We start from the raw sequence: 20701 nt of genomic DNA, 5'->3' as shown, positions 1-20701 counted from the left end.
TAGTTGAACTCCCATCTCTTTTCTCTTCGTGGTTCATCCCCCTCTTTCGCAACCTCACCCCTTTGTATCTTCTTTGCCCGGCTGTATCTCGTTCTCTCGTGGTGACCCTCTCCTGTGCTTTGCTCTCTCCCTCTCTTCTGTTCTCCTCTCCTCCCGGCGTTCCACCCTCTGGCCACCCCTTTTGCCAGGCTCATACATCCAATATCTCTTCCAGAGGACCGAGGTCGGGTCCGCTGCCCTCGTCATGTCGTACTAATGCATGTAATTGCAGCTAACCTCATTAAACCCGCCGACTGATGCCACTCGCTCAAATTGCGTCCCTCTCTTTCTCGTTCTCTCTCCCACTCGCTTTCTCTCTCTCTCACTCTCTCTCTCTCTTTTCCGAGGCCCGACACTGTCTCTCTATCCTCCCCACGGACCCGCTTTTTCTCTGTCTGTTTCTGTCTCTCGTCGACGCTATGGTCTACGTTTCGTTATCCACGTTCCCGACGATTCTCCTACGCGTTTTTGATAGCCTGTCGTGGCTTGCGCAGACTCTGTTTGCAAGGTTTCATTCGATTCGGACCAACCTGGGGATCCACTAATGTAACCATGCTTCTGCTGTGTCTTTGCCAATGTTCACGCATCAGAGAGATTCTGTTGTTTGTGCAGCTGTTTTCGATTGTATGTTGTGGATTGCGAAGGTCGACTTGGTGGTTAATTTAGACTGGAATTTTTGGAAACAGATTGATTCTAGTTTGTTAGAGGATTCTCGTCTCTAATAACTTCGCATTTTATTAATAAATGACAACCGAATAAAATCCACATAAACACTTTCACCCTTTCCAGGACATAATCATCAATAGACTGCGGATGTTTATGCAATTTTAAGAAAATCGAATCAAATTGGATCTTATTTTCTGTGATAGTAGTCTTTTCAGATCAGAAATAAATTAAAATCGTACTAAATTCCGTCGAATTTTGTACTCCAGCATTTTTTGAAAATTTTTAAAAGTCATAATTGCATAAAGATCCGCAGACTAATCATCAAGATAAAAGAACCAAACCCCACGGGAACCAATATTAGCGAAAAGATCTAATCGTTATTGTTTCCGGCTGGCTAACGAGTGGTTCGCCGAGCAAACAGCGCGTCTTTGAGCAAATACTTGTGTGTACGGTGGTAGCGATCGGAAACGCTAGTGATCCGGGACGTTTTAATCGGGCGTCCGGGATATCCACACGGTATAACAGTTTGTCCCGCATGGAATGGAGTTACCGCATGTAAAACGGTGGTTGTATTGATCCGTATTGCGTAGGCGTATCGGCTGTAAAATGTACCGAGTCAATCCCGGACATTACCAAAATCCAATATCGGCCGCGATATTGAAACCGATATATTGCCGTGTACCGAAATCTGCCAGTTACGATAAACGCTCGAATGGCCCCGTCATCATTTCCCATTCAAAAACCGGATCGAATTACTTCTGCGGCCGCCGCTCGTTCATTCTCTCCGGTCGAATATACCACGGACACAACGTTCCCGACGCTTCTTCTATCTTTCTATCTTGTATCATCGGTGTGTGCGAGACAGAAATTCTTACCGTTTCGAATCACGGAAATGCCGACGCTGCACACGGCGTCCAGTCACGTAGTTTTATTTCATTAATGCGATCCCGAGCTACTGGCGTCACGTACCATAGTAAGCTACGGAGAAACGAAATCCCGAGCGTGGATTCCTTCGGGCGACGGGTCCCTCGGCGCATTGAATCTTTATGGAACGTTCAGGCTATCGATACATTGTTTATTGTAATGCAAGAATTTATTCATTTTTGACATAGAATATTGTTCATCAATAGACTAGATAGAATATTGATAATATACTAATTATTATAAGTTTATTACGATTATCTTAAGTCGGAAGAGAAGTAATTGATTCGGTCGGACGACGTGTCTGATCAACGGTGTCCTTTTCTACTTACACGGGGAAGTCTCGTATTTTCTACTATGTGAATTTAATTTTGTATTGGTTGGAAACATGTAAAAAAATATGGATATTCTGAGAATTATTCTACGTAAACACAGTTCTATGAAAGTGTAGACAATAATACTAGTTACTAGACTGCGGATCTTCATGCAAAATAAAAATGTTCTGCATTGATTGTGGGAAGCAGGAATAAAATAAAAAATTGGTTTCATCCCTTAATGACTTCGTTACATTAAAAACAACATTATGATGTACTTAACTTTTTCTAGTCCTTCACTGTTGTATATTTCACTCGACCAATTTCTTCATAAATGCATAAAGATCCGCAGTCTAGTAGTTACAATTACATTGTAATAATTACTAGACTGCGGATCTTTATGCAAAATAAAAATGTTCTGCATTGATTGTGGGAAGCAGGAATAAAATAAAAATTGATTTCATCCCTTAATGACTTCGTTACATTAAAAACAACATTATGATGTACTTAACTTTTTCTAGTCCTTTACTGTTGTATATTCCACTCGACCAATTTCTTCATAAATGCATAAAGATCCGCAGTCTACTAGTTACAATTACATTGTAATAATTACTAGACTGCGGATCTTTATGCAAAATAAAAATGTTCTGCATTGATTGTGGGAAGCAGGAATAAAATAAAAATTGATTTCATCCCTTAATGACTTCGTTACATTAAAAACAACATTATGATGTACTTAACTTTTTCTAGTCCTTTACTGTTGTATATTCCACTCGACCAATTTCTTCATAAATGCATAAAGATCCGCAGTCTACTAGTTACAATTACATTGTTCACATCGAATAGAAGCAACCGACTTCTATGCGTCGAATTTTGATCGAAGTAATTTTATAATGATTTATTGTATCACGAAGAAAACCAGCTTCAGAGTGAGGCTTTCTCTTTGACGGTGTTGGAGTGCTCCTAATCGTGGTTCGCAGGGGCGCAAGGTATCACGCGTGCACAGCAGCGTTAATTAGAAAACACTTATGTCGGACGGACGTCTTACCTTGTAGAGGAACAGGGTTTTCGCTTGTGTTAAGGGTTGGAGGCGTCGCCAGTAGTGCATGCACGACGACGTCTGGACCACTTGGCGCTCGCATTACGGAACACCCCCTTTCTACTTGGTACTCTTCCTTGCCCGGGTGCTAGCGCCTCCTTCAGCCTTCTCCTCTCTCCGCATCCGATTTTCTCGAGGAAGAAAATGAACTCTCATATAATTATTTTCCTCATTAACATTGTGGCCCATTGTTCCAACGGGACACGAGAGCCATAGTCTTGCCACCCTCCTCCCCGCCCACTATACCGCGGTTCTCGCCATCGTCGGTATTTTAATTGCATTCCTATGTGCAGCCAGGCCTCAACTCAAAGGCGACCGTTCACTATTGTACGCAACCCTCTGCGCGGATCATCCGATAGTAATTTTTTGTAGTCTCGTTAACGGACTTTCGGACCAGACTTTTCTTCCTTCCAGACGCGCTTCTCCGAATTTCTCGAGTCACTCACAAAAGGACAGTCCCCGTGTTCATTTTTTTTCTGGAAAACCTGGCACATTTCTACTCTGTTTGCAGTGTTGTAAACGTCACGTTCGGGATATGGATTTCAGACATTTCTGTTAATATTTTATTTTAGCAAAACAAACATTGGCTTCAATTGCAAGAGGAGCCACATATCCAGTTCGCTTTTACTTGAACAATTTCAAATGGCGCGCACTCATTTTTGCCATAAATGCATACAATCCGCGGTCTACATATACATCCCCCTCCAGCCCCCTCTGCACCCTGAAATCCCATCAAAATTTATTGGAACAACCTAAACAAATTCAGTTCACCCGCCAACACCCCATCAAAAATTGATTTCTAAATCCATACATAGCCCACAAATCACCGATGCATTAATCAACGCATTCGCGCATCCTGTCGCTCAAGCTTCCCATCCCTCACCAACCCCGGTAAGCGAAGTTTCTCTTTCGTTCTTCTGGAAACACGATATGCACTCCTGTCGCTCTCGTAAAGAAACAATTCCGAAAACCGTTCGAGAAAGATATTTACGAACTGATTTGATTACACGATTACCGAAGTGTCGATTGTCATCGAACCAGGGCGTCGATGGTGTCCCACGGACTGGATTCAAGCCGCGAACCCGTTAATTCCGTCGATTACGCGTTCCTCGGAGCACTCCTCGGATCGTTAGCATCCGAACACGCGTCAGAAATAATAACACGGGCTGTAAGCGAAATTACACGTGCTTCCAATTACGGAGTATTATTCACGCACGATAACCGCTTCTCCCGGCCGGGATTCCGACGTTCCGCGAAAGAAAGAGAGGAAGAGAGAGATTCCATAATTTTCCCTCGAAATTATATTTCGTCTGTTCCGCTCCGGTTGTTCGTCCCGTCGATAAACAAACTATTTAAGTTCCCTCTGACAATCTCGACAGATCTGCATCGGATAGCTAGAAAGAGATGGCAGACGTGCTCGAACATCTTCGTCGCCAATTATAAAATTTTCCACGGTTTTCGCGCTCTCTCCCCACCTCTCCCCCTTGTTGGAGAGAGACGGAGGAATGATCTCTCGCGATCGCGTCGCCATTCTCTCGTCAGGGAAGAATGGGACGCAGAGAGTTCGTCGAAAACCCGAGGCACAATGTTTCCATCCTGCGCCATTACCGTGGCATTCTGTTATGCCATCTCTCCCGGGCGAACGAACGTTTTCCATCCGATTGAAAAGAAAAGGTTCGAAGAGGTTCGAGCGAGTCTCGACGGTCTTATCTAACGGCGTCCCCATGTTCGCGACACGGATTGTTAACTGAATCCGGGAGCCGGCATTGTCTCAGCACCGAGAGTCCCGGGAACAACAGTGGCCCATTGTGTCCCAGGTCGCGTTCATTCAGCTTTTTCTTTCCTCTCTTCCCCGCTTTTTCATCCCCTACTCTCCCGGTGCCTCTTTCCCTTCTCCTCTCTTGCTGATCCGCCAGCGAGCTCGGTTAGTCCGCGGTTCCGCAGGCTCGAAAATTTTTCTTAAAAATTCTTCTTTCGAATATGTCCTGTATTTAAGACATCCAATTTTTTTTGGATCATGGTTATTTCATAATTTTTTCATGAATCGTGGTTCGAGACTTTCTAATGGGTCCTTGAATAGCAACAGCAATTTCAATTGTCAACCAACAAGTCATACATGTAGTCTGCTTAAACAGTTTTTGATTGTGTTATACCCTACTCGATGTTAAAGAACGTAAGAAGAAGAAGAAGAAAATATATTTGTCATACTAGATATCAAATTTTTTTGAACATGGTTATTTCATAATTTTTTTATGAATCGTGGTTCGAGACTATTTAATGGGTCCTTGAAGAGCAACAGCAATTTCAATTGTGAACCAACAAGTTATACATGTAGTCTGCTTAAACAATTTTTGATTGTGTTATACTCTACTCGATGTTAAAAATCGTAACACGAAGAAGAAAATATATTTGTTATAGATATTGATTACAGTCTATTGATGTTTCAAAATATAATGCTACATCGCTCCCAACATCCTCCACATAAAATCACAACATGAACATTTTTATAATAAAAATGTAATTACATTTTAATAGCATGAATGTCCTCTTGTATTTAGTCCTAAAACAGTAAAGCCTTGGTCTAAGAAAAATCCTCGGGTCCGTGCTGTTTCTTAAATGCTGTGGTTCTACAATTTCTTTGTGCCCCGCTGTGGAGGGGACGTTCCTTTTCTCAGTTCAAGGATTTACTGTGATCACAGAGAAATCGGATTCTGTGCAGTCTGATTCATCGAAGGAGGACTAAAATAACAATGTTATTACATTTTAATAGCATAAATGTGTTTTAAAGAGAGCTAGTATGTTCTACGTTCTCTTCTGTATAAACTCGTTGAATTCTGACTGTGAACGAGGTCTAATTAAGCGGTTTCCGTCGGGCACTCGGCAGTCTGGGTACTTGTTCCTCGATCTGACCGGATCTCGGTGAGGATATTTTGGCTGCGGGGCATCGTTTATCGAGGATATCAGTCGGTTTCCTTGGATGATGGTTCTGGGAGCCGCGAGTACACCGTCGCCGTGGCGTCGACGACGGATAATGTGTGTTTCGGCCGCGGTGCCGAGAATAGTTCAAAGTAAATAGCATGCCGTGAGTGGTGCCCTCTAATCTCCTTCTTCTCCTCACCGCGAGGAATATTCTGATTGCATTATGACCGAGCACGGCTAGATAACGCTTCACCAAAGGGATATTCGTCCGTGGCTGATGTAACGTTGCCTCTCTCTCTCTCTTTCTCTCTTTCTCCCGAGCATCAGTTCGAGATGCTACCACTAAGGTGTTCGTTATAGCGGTTGAACGAGCGTTAGGGTAATCATTGTTCGTGTAACAGAACGCGATGTACGATCTGCTACGCCCCTTATTTAAACCCTGCAGATGCCTCCGGAGGATCTTTTGTGAGTCATTGCTGCCGCTGCTGCTGAAGATGTACTTCCTGTCGAGAGTGATTTGGTACAGTGTCCGACTAAAGATCACTGTTTGCCCTGAAAGAATAAGATCGCGTTAGGAACGAACATTTTACAGGACGATCCACATCTCATATTTTATATTTGTGTTTTGAGAACAGTCTCAGTTTTATATTTGCACATCAAGAAATTGCTACTTGCAAATTTTGATGTCGTCCCTGATTTGTTAATACTGCTGCTATTAAAAATGACAAATTAAATTGCTACTTGCAAATCTTGATGTCGCCCCTGGTTTGTCAATACTGTTGCTATAAAAAATGAAAAATTGTGAAAGACGTTTACACTTTGATTCGTTGATCGGGCGATTGTTGTTGGTAGATCTGAATAGTCAGAGGCCAATTCTGTAGGCCAGAGGCCAATTCCTGTTACGTTACGGCCAGAATTTTGAGAGTACACTTCGCAATCTATATCGGGCCGGTAATCTGACAGAACGGTCGCTATTAATAATTCGATGGTTAGGCATACATATCCACATACCATACGATATAAATTTCATTCTCCCTTTCAATCAATAACCCCATGGAGCAGGAAACGTTTTGCCTTATCTCGGCGAGATAACCGGAGAGCTGGTTTTGCAACTAAGTGATATTTAACGGGCAACGTTAACGACCCATGTTCCATGCAACAGCCGCTCATAAATATCGCAATTATCACTTCCTAAATAAGCCACGCCTTATCGATTCCACGGCCGATTACTTTAATCGTAGCCACGTTAACCTTGCATCCAGCCGCGATACGTTATTGCCTTGTAATGTATGAAATAATCCCGGATATATCCTCGCACGGTATTCCCACGAGTACCGAGTGCTCTGCGAGGAGATGCTGCCCCTCACCTGAAGCTCCTCGGGTTCTTAACCTGAGACGTTCGAGACTTTCTTTCAACCGTTTTCTTCTCGATGGACCTACAAAACTATTGCAATTCTGCTTGGAATACTCGACGCTTCGTGTAGAGATAGCATTTCTTACATTTGTTATTACTTAACCTGATTTTAAATCGCAAAATCGTGGTGTATACCAACAGCTGACATTTCGGACGTCATTTCCTGCCTTGCAGTGCCTTCATCATCATATCAAATATGCAAAATCAGTTTTTTTTTATTACCACATGGGTAAAAATGCAGTGCACGAAAGAAAAAGTTGATTACCATTTAAGGAGAGGGTGTACCATCGAATTACCATTTCTTTCGATTTGCTTTATTTCAAATGAAGTCGTAAAAATGTATAACTCTTCAAAAAGAATTTCTACGAGCATGGGTTTTTTAAGTGGCCTGAAAAATCTCAAGAGAAAACGAAATGACTCTCCTCTGTAAATAATGAATTTCACTTTAATACATTGTTTCACCTTCAGTAATTGTACTAGGGGTGCAAATGGATTCGGAGCCTCCTAGTGATTTCTTCTGAACATACTAAAATACATTATAATATACTCGAATACACTATATTATACTAAAATACATTATAGTATACTCGAATATACTATGAAAAGTACTCGGATGTACTGTGAAAATTGTTTGGGGTTCCGATTCAGCTAACTCGATGATAGAATGCTGCAATTATAAACGCTGTTGCCTGAACAAATGCGTTAACAAAATAATGATCCCGTTATAAAAATTTGAATACAATGAAAAAAATTCAGCAAAGGATCCAAGAGGATCGGCGGATGAACGAGGTAATCGGTGCTCGGAATTGGCAGAAAAATCGTTGACGGGTTCTGATAATTCGCCAGCACGATTCGCTCGCAGGCGCGCGCGTGCGGCTCGGCTCGAGAGAAGCACGTCGTTTGCAAAACGTTCCAGAATGAAATGGAAGTAGGTACTGGGCGGGCATTCAGTGCGGTTATACTTGTAACTTGGACGGCGACCCCGAGAGAAACCGCGAGTGCGGTAGTAAGAATTCCACTGTGCGCGGATGTGAATGAGCCCCGCAGCTGCTACATTCCTGTGTGCCATCGCCGCGCGCGGCTCCCTTTTCTTTTCTTCCCTTTCCTTTACGTTCCTCGTTCAATATTTTAGCCGAACCCGTATCGCGGGGAGCCCGGTCAGATTTTTCCTCGGCCCGCGTCCAAACTCGTCTTTCTCACCCTCTCGCGCGCAAATTTTTCGTCGACTCGGCCCTGTAAACGCTGCCACCGAACAGCAGTTTCGGTAATCGTTTCAACGCCGCTGCCATCCACGCCCACGCTGCCGATCCTTGTCCCGATAGCCGAGTGTTTATTGTTAATGACAAGCGAATAACCGTGCGAGATCTCGTCCTTTTTCTCTTTCTCCTTCGTCTTCTTCTTCTTCGTCGTCGTTGTTTCCGAGATTTCGTGCGACCAGACGAAATGATTCGGAATAGCGGTACTTGTTGGTAGATTCATACGCGAGAGCTTTCATAATTTCAGATTTCTGGTAGTTCGCGCAACAAGTTGGACGATTTTATCAGCAGATTCAAAGCAACATTTTGGGTTTCATCAACGACGCATTGATAAAAAGAAAACCATCCCCCTCTATCAGGAATATCATTTTTTAATCCAGAACTCCAATACTTGAATGACGTTGCCTGGGTACTCGCTTTTAATTTGTGTTCATATATCAAAATTGTAGATTTTTGTATTCTTGCATGGTCGCAAATTATTTTGTACTTCCACAATATTGCACATGCATTAAAATGCAATGATTCTCATTATCGCGATCTAATCACTTGTATAATGAATAAAAGGATCGTCATCGAGAATTCCATTCTTTGAAGCATAATCTACTATATTGAATTACAATCGCTTGAATTAAATAATCCTCATAATTTTCATTCGAGGGTGTGTTTCAACAAGAATTTAATTATACACTTTACGAGGTTCTGCACTTTCCACAGTACAATCTATTAGCACAGCATTCTAAAATCTCTGGTATAATGAATCGACCTCTAAGCACAATGCATTAACTTCGCCAGCAAAACGTCCAAAAGGATGCAACCGCAGAGGTTCGCGGGACAATGGAATGTTCCTCGGAAGGTTTCGCGAATTTCCCCGGCGGAGGAGAATCCGTATTGTAGGCGAACGGCTCGCGGTTGATCGCTCTGTTTGGATAATTGAAGTGTAATCCGAGCGGCTCGAGGGGCAATTAACGAGCGCTATTCCAAAACGAGAGCAGAGAACGGAGAGCGGAGCAGAGAGCAGAGCAGAGCGGAGCGGAGCGCGGAGCCACTGCCAGGATGCGAGTTTCAATTCACGCGTATTTCTGGTTTACCCCGGTTCCCGCGTGTCGTCCGAATCTTTATTTCGGTTCTCACGTTTCGCCCCGGCGCGTATGCACGGGACACACGAATATGCAGGCGCGTGCGCCGAAATAAATATTGCATATTTCTGTACGGATGCACCGCGTCGGAACGCGGCTCATATCGGCTTACGATACTACCGACCACGTTGCCTTCCCACTCGTTTCGTAGCGAGAACGATCGCTATTGTTCACACCCTCGCGCGATCCTTCAAAAAATGCGTCTACTCCTTTGTCTCCGCTACAATGAACCTAATGCGAGTATTCGATATATTTGTGACTTGAATATTTTGAAGCATAAAGAAATACATTAATGTGTAAGTAAATATATTAAAGCGTAAAGAAAGACATTAATGTACAAGTAAATATATTAAAGCATTAAGAAAGACATTAGTGTACAAGTAAATATATTAAAGCATGAAAAAAGACATTAATGTACAAGTAAATATATTAAAGCATGAAGGAAGACATTAACGTACAAGTAAATGTATTAAAGCATGAAGAAAGACATTAATGTACAAGTAAATATATTAAAGCACGAAGAAAGACATTAATATACAAGTAAATATATTAATGCGTAAAGAAAGACATTAGTATACAAGTAAATATATTAAATCATAAAGGAAGACATTAAAGTAGTGTAAAGAGAAGCATTAATCAATGAACAAGTTAACATAAAGAGATTAATCATTCCTGACGAGTGTGCAAAGTTCTGTAGATGCATAAAAGTGCATTGCTAGGAAAAAGATAAATGGGTCGAGATAAAAGAAGACGCTTTTCTTATGAATTTCTTCGAATCGAACGTACATAACAAACATATTACAACATTTATCATTGCACCACTCTCTGTACGTATACACACACACACTCTGTACATATTCATTCACGAAACCTCCAAAAATATTTCAAACAGAAATTCCTCAAAGAAAGTTGCAATTGTTGCAAATAGAGAACATATTCTCAAGTGCATGATCTCATATTCAACGATGCTTGAGGCACGTTGATAAAAATATTGAGCTCGCCGTGCTGGATCAATTAAAATGATCACTCGCGATCGCCCGCTGATGAACAACAGACGTTCCTCGCGAGCGGTGTCGCATTCCGCTCGGACCACGGTTAGGCTCTCACGCACGCATAATTTCCCAGGACCCGCGGGAAGGGAACATCGGGTACACGGATCGAAAACCCGGCATTACACACCGGGCACGGGACGGAGATCCCGACGCATCTCGTTCTCTCCGAGGACTTTTTACGCCGCGGCCGTCCAAAGAAAACGCTCCTCTCGTCGGTAATACCGCAACGGGCTAAGTAATGGATACCTCGATCGGTCACGCACGATTCCCCGGCATAAGTTTGCCCGGCAAAAAGCGGCTCGCACTGTTCGCGACCGCTCACGACTGTGGCCGAGCGTCGATTGTAGGGATCCGCGGTTCTCTGAAATTTTTAGAGGCCATGCATTAACTGATACAGTGGTCGAAAAGCTCGATTTCAGTCGAGCGTGAACAACAAGCACCATTTTCATCGAGTTAGACCTTGATTTTGTTGTATGGAATCCCTCGAGTGGGCGTGGCTTCGTTCATCTCCACACAGTGTCTCGAATAGGCGTGGCTACCTTATTCTCGATTTAGAGTTCCCCGAGTGAGCGTAGCTTCGTTGCTCTGTATTTGTACAATCTCAATTTATTTTTAAATACAGAATTAAATCAATCTTCTCAGTACATCAGAATTAAATTCGCCGGGCCTAATCTAAAATAATTAACAAAATAAAAGGAGAGCAGGTCTCCACACAGAGTGTATTGAGTGGGCGTGGCTACCTTATTCTCGATTTAGAGTTCCCGAGTGGGCGTGGCTTCGTTGCTCTCAATTTGTACAATCCCAATTTATTTTTAAATACAGAAATAAATCAATCTTCTCAGTACATTTCAAAATGTCAGTTTTAAATTCGCCAGGCCTAATCTAAAATAATTACCAAATAAAAGGAGCACAGCAGAGTCAGCCTGTCAAATTTGCGAAACTTTTGACTCCAGAAGCACAGCCCTCGATTCCAGCGCGAGATAATCGATCTCCTGGCGCACCTCTCGATCGCGTCGAATACGAACATGCGTACGAATTAGAATCGCGGTTACCGAAGGGCTGAAGACGAGAGGGTCCTATGCCACGTGCATCCCGCTGCATTATACTTCGGGTTTTTTTTCGAGTGGCGATGCCAGACCATGAGCCCCGTGGCTCACTCGTACCGAGAAAGAACGAGGAGAACAACATAGACATCGTCGAGAGGGGCGCACGGGGGGGTTGAAGCGGAAGAGAAAAGGAACAAAGCGAGGAACTCCTGCCACTGCGGGCCTCCACGGTGCCCCGTGACTTCATTCTCGCGGCCACGCGCGGCCGCAACACATACAAAATTAATTAAAGTCGGCGAGGAACCCAAGGGGCTGTTTATTGTACCTCTCCCCTTCGCCCCGAGAGAAGACCGCAAACGGGATGGGGTGGTGGTTTTCGCTAGGTGGGCACCGCTTATTGTAGTGTTTCCTCTTATTCTCTCTTTTCTTTCGCCTTGTGCTCCTGCGAGCTTCTCCTTACGCCACCTACTACTTTTTCCCTTCCTCTAACTCCTCCCCTTTTTCCTCCTGCAATCCTTAATGACTCTGTGCCGATAACGAGTGCAAAAATTAAGATACTTTCTAGATCAGTTGCCTCACTGTTTCGGGTCTGGCTCCGTGTAAATCCGGAGCATCGAAGCCACGCCCACTCGGAGCGTTCCGTACAAAAAGCAGACAATTTTTAGTACGTTGACCTTTTGCTTCGAGTGTTATTTAGTACCAATCTAGCAACCTCAAAAATTCACTGTGATCGAAGTTACGCCCCCTGCTTCTTCTAACTCCTACTTCTAATGATGTTTATTTTGATCCGTGTAAGTCAGGAACACGAAGCCACGCCCATTCAGAGCGTCTGTAGAATAAGAAGCAGATAATTTTCTTCCGAGTGTAAGAGAGATCTTCGATCTGTTAATTGTAAGCAAATTAGCGAGACAAGATCTTCAATGATCTCGCTGGATTCCTGGACAAAACCGGGTCCCAGTGCAGTGACCGATGATAGTTAATGCTCGGGGAAAGATAATTTAGAGCTTGTTCGAGCCAGGAAAGAGGCCCGACCGGGCATGCAACTAGTTCTCTGTTTAATCAACATTGTGGTTTTTGCCCTGTCTCCGTTTAATCCCCGCTGTCATTCGTTAATGTCCGTCTCTTGTCCTCTTCTTGCGCGGATCCTGGCGATTCAAACATCCCTCCGAGGACGTTTGAACGCGAGCATGCGAGCCTTTTTGCTACAATTATATACGGTAGAGGTATCATTACTTATCCACCGGTGTTCGAACCTTCTTTGATCTATTTTCGAGGCGATCCCTCCGATTCGTTCCGTTTCTTCTTCGGTGAAACTCGAATTGCAGCTCGACGCGCAGGGACGTAGGTTTCCAATGCAAATGTTATTCGCGACTGTTGCAAGTTATGACCGATGTTAATGCGATTGCTGATATCGTTTCTTTTATTGATAGTGTTTATAATTATTATTCTCCGTTCAGGTTCCAGTTCGAAACTCGATCGTACGATTTACAGATCGTAACATGTGTCTTGGAATTATTTAATTCGCACTACATATTTATAGTTGCGATACGATGTTGACTCTGGAAGTTTTACAACGTTATTCATGTGTGCAAATTAGGGAGCATGTTAACACGTTTGCTGACATCGTTTGATCCACTGATAGTAATCATAATTGCGATATTATTTTGACTCTACAGTTTTTACTGTGCATCTGCATTGGTTAGGAACGATGTAATCTGTTTGCTGGCTTCACTTAGCATTTCGATGGCGGCGTTTAAAATTACAAGATTTCTTCGTGGCTCAAATAAATTTGTAGCAAAGGTCTTCGAAATTTTGTTCACAAATAGCGTCTGATGATGAAAACATAAAATTAAACTACCTTCCCAGTTCAGAAAACTTCAGAAAACGAAATAAATTTTTCGGTTTCCTGTATCCACTTCAGGAAACGTCGATCTTGCATAAAAGATCAGCGGTATAATTTACAAACTTTCCCAGGTCGTTACTATCACTTAAAAAATGTTTCATGCTCACATTCATAGTCGCATGTCAATTACCGGAACAATAAAAATCCTCGATTCGTAATTTCCAGAACAAAAAACATTCTGAATCATTGTCGACCCTTGGTACGAAGTCGTGAATGTCGCCGATCTCACCCCAGACAAGATAAACCCATTAAAACCCAATGACATAACTCGTTGCATGATGCTGCATCATTGTTGCGTTCGTAAAACAGAAATTTCGTAGCGAGGGAACCTTGGTAAATCATGATGGTTTAAAATTTTCCCCAGCTCTTGATTTTATAGCTCTTTTTAATGAAGAAGGAGACCTTGAAAAAGTTTCCAGAGAAAAATTGTTCCGTTTAATGGACTATCGCCTGGTAGAACAATTGTTTATATTATCAGAAAAAAATACCCCAATTTTCAAGGGTTGATTTCATCCTTTTAAAATAAATCTGGGCAAAAAAATAGCAAACGTTGCATACCCCTAAAGTTTAAGAATTTTCTTAATTTTCCGAGTTCGCGGGATCATGCTAGTAATTCTACAGAAATCGCAATTTTCGGATTATCGAAGTTCCTTTATGGGAGAACTAGACTCATCTTCATAATCGTCTCATTTCTCTTTCGCGTTCCTGAAGCAGAGCGTTTCCCCGAAGCGGATCGCGTGACGCGTCTCTCACGTTCGCACACAAACGCTGCAAGTCTGCTGGCGATGAAAAAATCGCGACGATTGCTCGGCTACGTTTCACGTCGACATCCGTTGACGTGCCCGTAAACCAATCGAGGTGTCGAAGGGACTCGGGGGGTGACAGCGTCGACGACGTTCCTCCAGTCGTCGTCGACGGAAAAGAAGATCCCCTCGACGTCGTCGCAGGAGTCGACGGAGATGAAAAAAGCTGGATGATCTTCGTCGTTGAAATAGAACCCACACTCTTAGACACAAAGACAATGCACTCTTAAATCTTCTTAAAGAATTAATTGAACAATCAAATTATTCATCATTTTTTAATCGAAATAAAATTCTACTCTTCTGCTGTCAATATTAAAGAAAGGAAATGTACGATGAATATAAATTTTCTAGGCTATAAAAATTAATGAGGATGAACATATTCTACTGTCAATGTTTCTAAAATTTAATTGGAAATGTGGTATTTCTTGAATACAATTTTGTTGGACGAATTTCATGAACTTAATATTGTTTTTAAGTATGAACTAAGGCTTGCATATTATTCAATTCTGTTTAACCCTCTGATGGCAGTGCCCGGGTCTATTAACCCTTAGCACTCGATTGATGACTGAGGCGCTACTAAAAATTGCTGCACCATTATACAAAATATTGTTCACATTATTAAGTATGTATTGTATGAGATATTATACCAATTTCATATCCATGATATTTAAAAAAAAATCGTAGGGAATGAAAATATTCCAGGTCGGAAGAAATGTTTAGTTTTCGCAAAGCAAAGGGTTAATTACTCAATTTTGGATGTTTGCATGAAAAATCATTATGAAAGCGTCTCGCAGTTGACGCGGAGAATTTATATTTTGCGCAACGACATCCGCAGTCTAGCGATGAGAGAGGGTGGTTTGGGATGACGGCGAGAAGAGTGTAAGGAAAGGGATGAGGACAGGGCCAACCCGAAATAAGAAAAGAGAGCACGTCGTCTATCCGGGGAAACGGAGGAAAGCCGTGACGAAAGTAAAGAGTACATCGAGTCGGTAGCCTGGCAAAGGTGACGGGGTTGCTTTGGCAGCGTCCCGACGTCCCCCAGTCCCGTGGGACTTCTGTCTCTGCCACGATCCTGGCAGAAAGATCTGCCCCGCCGGCGCAGATAAGAAGCCGAAGACAATAATCCCACTGACAGTCGGCTCATCGTCGCGGCTTATTTCGGCGATGTGCGTTCAGCCCTGAGTAGCCTAAGAGGAGAACATGCTCCTCGATGTCTGCTGTCAACCGTGCCCGTCGCGGTTTAATGCCGCTAATGCCCTCAGCCCCGAGTGCACCGAGCCTCCGATGCGATTCAGAGAGATGGCTGTCTTTCTCTCTTTCTCTCTCTTGTGCCGATCGAATAAAAGAAGTTGTTCGTGTCTAGAACAGGCCGCGGGGAAACATAAAGACCGCCATTGTGGGTACACGAGTCGCGTCTGGCCGGCACTCGTCGTCGGCGAACACCATGGATGGGATTTGTCTTATTGTTCCTGAACGTTGTCTAAAGCTGGGACGCTATATGTAGGCCATCGGACTTTGATGAGGGTAATCCTTGGCGTTCCTGGTTCGATGGTGTTGGATTACCGATGTTATCGGACGATACTGCAGGGACGCCGATTTTTCATTGTTGCCTACGTTTGGCTTGCCGATTGAGTCGCAATGTTTTATTGGTGAAAATCCACTGCTCCGTAACATCGACCTCTTCGCAATTTAATGGCGCTTGGATGTCTCGTTAAAAGGGGATCGTTTACCCCTTAAGGGCGTAGTCTCGTTTCTAGGATTGCAAGGGTGTAATTTTGCTGCTGAAAATAGCTACATGCTCAGCTTTATACTTCCGAATAATGCAAATTACGCCTCGTAAACGTAAAAATAGGACTTTTGAGGGCGACTGCGGCCTGGATTGATCTTTTATCTACCGCTTTTGACTACTGAAAACCCCCATCTTCGCGTTATCGAGAAATGAGAAGGTGCATCCCGCACCCTTGCAATCCTGAAAACGAGTCTACCCCCTTAACAGTCTAATCTCAGGATGAAAATAAATTGTCAATACAGAAATTAAACGTGAATTGTGAATTCAAAGAGTAAAACAAGAATGGACAAAGCATCCTCCTCGAATCTTATTGTTAGTGGATCATCCACATAACCATTTCCAAAAGAAGTTTTAGGCCTACACTGATGAAAATACTGACTGATCTAATCCAGAACATTTCTAACCGTTTCCTTACCTTCGAACAACGTTTCACCGTCGATTAGGCAAATTCTCAGCCTGACCCAGAGGAGGAAGCCACCCGCGAAGCATCGCGAACAGTTTACGAGGCCGATTTCGAGCGGCAAACTCTGCTCGAGCACGCTCTCGCTGTCGCCCGCGGTATTCGTGTCAGTTCCCGTGGATGAGGAACGCTTGGCCGGCAATCGTAAAAGATAAGAGAACGCGCGGCTGGACACCGAATGGACCGGCCGTGTAGTTTAAGGCGATGAAACGGCCGCGAATAAAGTATTCCCTGGCGCTGTTAACGTCGCTCTCTCTGTTTGGCGAACGATAACTCTATTTACCCGCGGTGTGGTCTGCTATACGGCGAATGCTCTTCTGCATGCGTCCGAATCTTTGAGAATTCTGTCTCGCGACTGAGATTTTGACGCTTTGGCTGCGGTTCCTGCTACCCGGAAACGATTTATGTGTGTAAACTACCGTGAACGGTCCTTTAACATTCTTATACAATTTTGTACGCGGAGGTTGGGAAAATGTTGCTGTAGCAGTAGCTGAGGATTTAAAGTTTAAACTATCAGTATATAGATCCTTGTTAATTCTTAGACGATTCCTTAACGAGGGTTATTTTATCTCTAATCCATCCCTTATTGTTAATTTTTATACATACTGCTGCTGAAGAAGACCGTTCGAAAAATAGTCTATTTTGTAATTATTGAATTATACGGATCTTCGATAATAAAAATCGTCCAAAGTCTAGTTAAATTCAATCCTCTTTGACTTTTATAAGGTATCGCATACGCAACAATTTTAGTGTTCTTCACGTTTGTTGTTAGATAGTTGTCTACTATGAACATAAAGATTTTTAAGCACCCTGCTACCAAGCATAGCGATTCCGATTTCCATTGACTCGCTCGACGGATTTTCGTAGATGCGGGGGTGTTCCGTAAATTCCTGGAAGCATAAATATTGTTCCGTGCCACGCTCGCTCATTTCGCTTCTCCGTTCCGCAGATCAATGCGATTTGTATTGGGGCGGAAGACGTTCGTTCCCTCTTGAACGCTACTCGAGTCATAATAAATATGAAATTATACTGACGGTCCCGGGTATCCCGTTTGCATCCGTGATGGAGATATTGAGTACCGAACAGCGAATTGAATAACGGAGAATCTATGTTCTATAAGTTCTGAAGTTTAAGCGTTATCAGCACCTCGTTGCTATTTGGCAAACCTATCGTCGAATGTGTTCATCTCTGTACTTTATCGTACTGATACTTCAGTTCTGCGTTAATTCGATGCCAGGGGAGAAATTCGAGTCATCTTCAAATCTAGAAGAATATTGGAGTATCTAAATATTTTTCAAATGGTACTAAATTTAATTAGTCGAGTAATTCATTATTCGTTTTAGTAAAAGTGACTATTTTGCAATACTCTATAAAAATGACAAAAATGTGTTTATATAGATTTTCAGCTATTCCTCAAAGAATATATGAAATTTTATGTGTGTAACACTAACATATAATTTTCTTTATGAAATGCCTTTATCATTTTCTTCTGTAATTCCCACAAAATTTTTCAAAATCTTTTTTGTACGTCATTTAGTAAATCAATGCTTTTAATTGCGAAGGAGAAAAGTCAGTTTCAAAGGGCGTTCGAACACTCTCGCGAGCCACGGTAAATACATAAATCGCGAGGGGTCAATGAAGCGACTCCGCGTCGAATCCGCACGACTGTTTCGCAATCGGCAACGGTAACTTGTTTCAAAGCGTGTAAACAGTTTCGACCTTAGGTAACAAAGAAATCGTTGAATCTGGGGGCGGGGGACGTGTAAACTCGCGCCTCCGAACACAAACGGAGTGGTTTCCCTTGGTCCTTCTTCCGAGAAACTGCCGGGCCTCGGCAGAGAATGCGTGTGTTCTGAACGCCAACACATGGGAGCCCCGTCAAAAGCTATACGTTTGGTATCGACATCGCGGAATCCATAATCATAGATCACAGAAAACGGTGGCCGCCGCGTACAAACGGCCGGATACGTTGCAACGGGGATATTTTCGGGCGGCTTTATTGGCCGATGTTTATTATCTATTCCGCCGCCTCTAGTCCTTTTGATATTCCAGATCGGCGGATAAACAAATTGCACGATCGCCGCTGTGCTGGAACCACCGGCAATGGTTTCTCGAGAAACCAGCTAATATTAATAATTCCCGTTTCCTATCGACTACAATATTACACGAGATCTGCGCGCTGTCTTTTAATACCCTGTCCGTCACAAAGACGACTTTGTCTCGGTACCGAGCCGTCGACGATCAGCCGCCATAGTGCTCGTTGTCGGATGCTGGCTCCCCACACTGACTTTCAATCTTGCGTCAGTGTCATAATACATGTACACTGTAAATATCAATATTATGATGCACATTCACCTGCAAAAGTGTTTGTACACGAGAACGAAGTTCAAACAATTTAACCCATGGCACTCGAATGTTGGTATTTAATCAATTACTAAACATTTAGGTATTATGTGAGGTATTATACCAATTTCATATTCATAAAATTTAAAAAATCATAGAGAATGGAAGAAATGTTTAATTTTCCAGTTAAAATAGCTCCGACTGGAAAAGGTTAACCTTTAAGTACTATAGATCACTCGTTGGTTATTCGATTTTTATGCATTTAAAACAAACGAGACGAATATGATGGTAAAAGTTTCATAAAAGAAAATGAAAAATTAGGAAAGTTTGAATACTTGACCCCTCGGTGGCTCGAAGGTCGGACGTGATTACCGTTTGATGGGACCCCGCGGTGGTGGGGATGAAATTTTAACAGTTACGGTAGAGACCTTCTCGACAGTTACGGAGAGTGTACTGTACTCTTGTCGGAGACGTTGTACATGATCTGACAAGACCGCAGGAGGCCGGAAGCTAGCATAATCGGCGCAAAAAGAGCCGCCAACCGCGAAGCTCACGAATTCAGTCCGGCCATGAAGTAGGCGAATCAAGCAGAGAGAAATCCTCATCTTTTCACCGTCTCAGTTCGCCGGGAGGCCGAAGAATATCGTGCTCGATGCCCGGTGGACCTTCCTGGCAATAACGGACGACGATCCACTCTTCTTCCCGTAGAAAAGCCGGGCAACGAAAATACCGCTTCCGGTTGCCCTAGATTCCGCATTCACAAGTTTCATTGCAGCGTCGTCGCGTCGGTGCGCTGCGCTCTCTGCGCCTGTGTCCGTGCCCGTCCAGCACCAGCACGGGAGCGAATCCCGTTCAAAGCGGTCCATAATTTATGTATCTCTGCGGCCACCCCTGTGTCGTGTCGTCGAAATCCGGCCTCACTCTTTTAAAATTCCATTAAGAGTGCACCGGCGTGCCGCCTCCCCTTTGTCGTCTCTCTCTCTCCTCGTTGTTGCCGGGCTGCATATTTCACGCGGCCCCCGCATTCGTTTCGTTCGAGTTTCACGGATCGATTACCCGTCAATTTTTTAAAAAGCTCTCCACCCCTCTCAAAGAATAGGATCCGAAGAGTCGAGCAACGCAGGAAAAACGACGGAACTCTTGCGCAAATACAAATGCTCATCTCAATTTTTAAGAGAGGATGGGAATACACGAACAACCAAAGATTTCTTCAAGTCAAGTTTTTAAAAAATACTTCCTTGGAAGGGGTGATTCCTGAGGTCATTCGAAGTAACTTTTCTTAATTAAAGAATTATTGCACATATGAGCATAAACGGGCTGATGTAAATTTAACCGAGCCCTACTGTATATCGAAATTTTGTTCGTGGTAGCTCGGTGTTAGCCCTACGTAGTTCCGCGGGTGAAGTTAAAGCCACTGTTGGTGCGGCCGTCGTAATTTTAGACAGTGCCACAGTGACAGTCTTTATAACGCACGTGAAGTATGAACCACTTCCGGTGGATCTACGTCATCCTGCATGTCCCCTTGCACTCCAGTGGCTCCG

At 43.3% G+C, this 20701-nt stretch overlaps 1 protein-coding gene across 8 annotated transcripts in view; it reads left to right on the top strand.

Annotated features, from left to right (window-relative positions):
- Positions 1–20701, top strand: part of Sox102f (transcription factor Sox102F) — a 395175-nt gene that overhangs the window by 361931 nt on the left and 12543 nt on the right. The gene's annotated exons all lie outside the window — the stretch shown is intronic.

This window comes from Lasioglossum baleicum, chromosome 2, assembly GCF_051020765.1.
Source record: "Lasioglossum baleicum chromosome 2, iyLasBale1, whole genome shotgun sequence".
Lineage (NCBI taxonomy): Eukaryota > Metazoa > Arthropoda > Insecta > Hymenoptera > Halictidae > Lasioglossum > Lasioglossum baleicum.
This window is presented reverse-complemented; position numbering and strand designations above follow the sequence as displayed.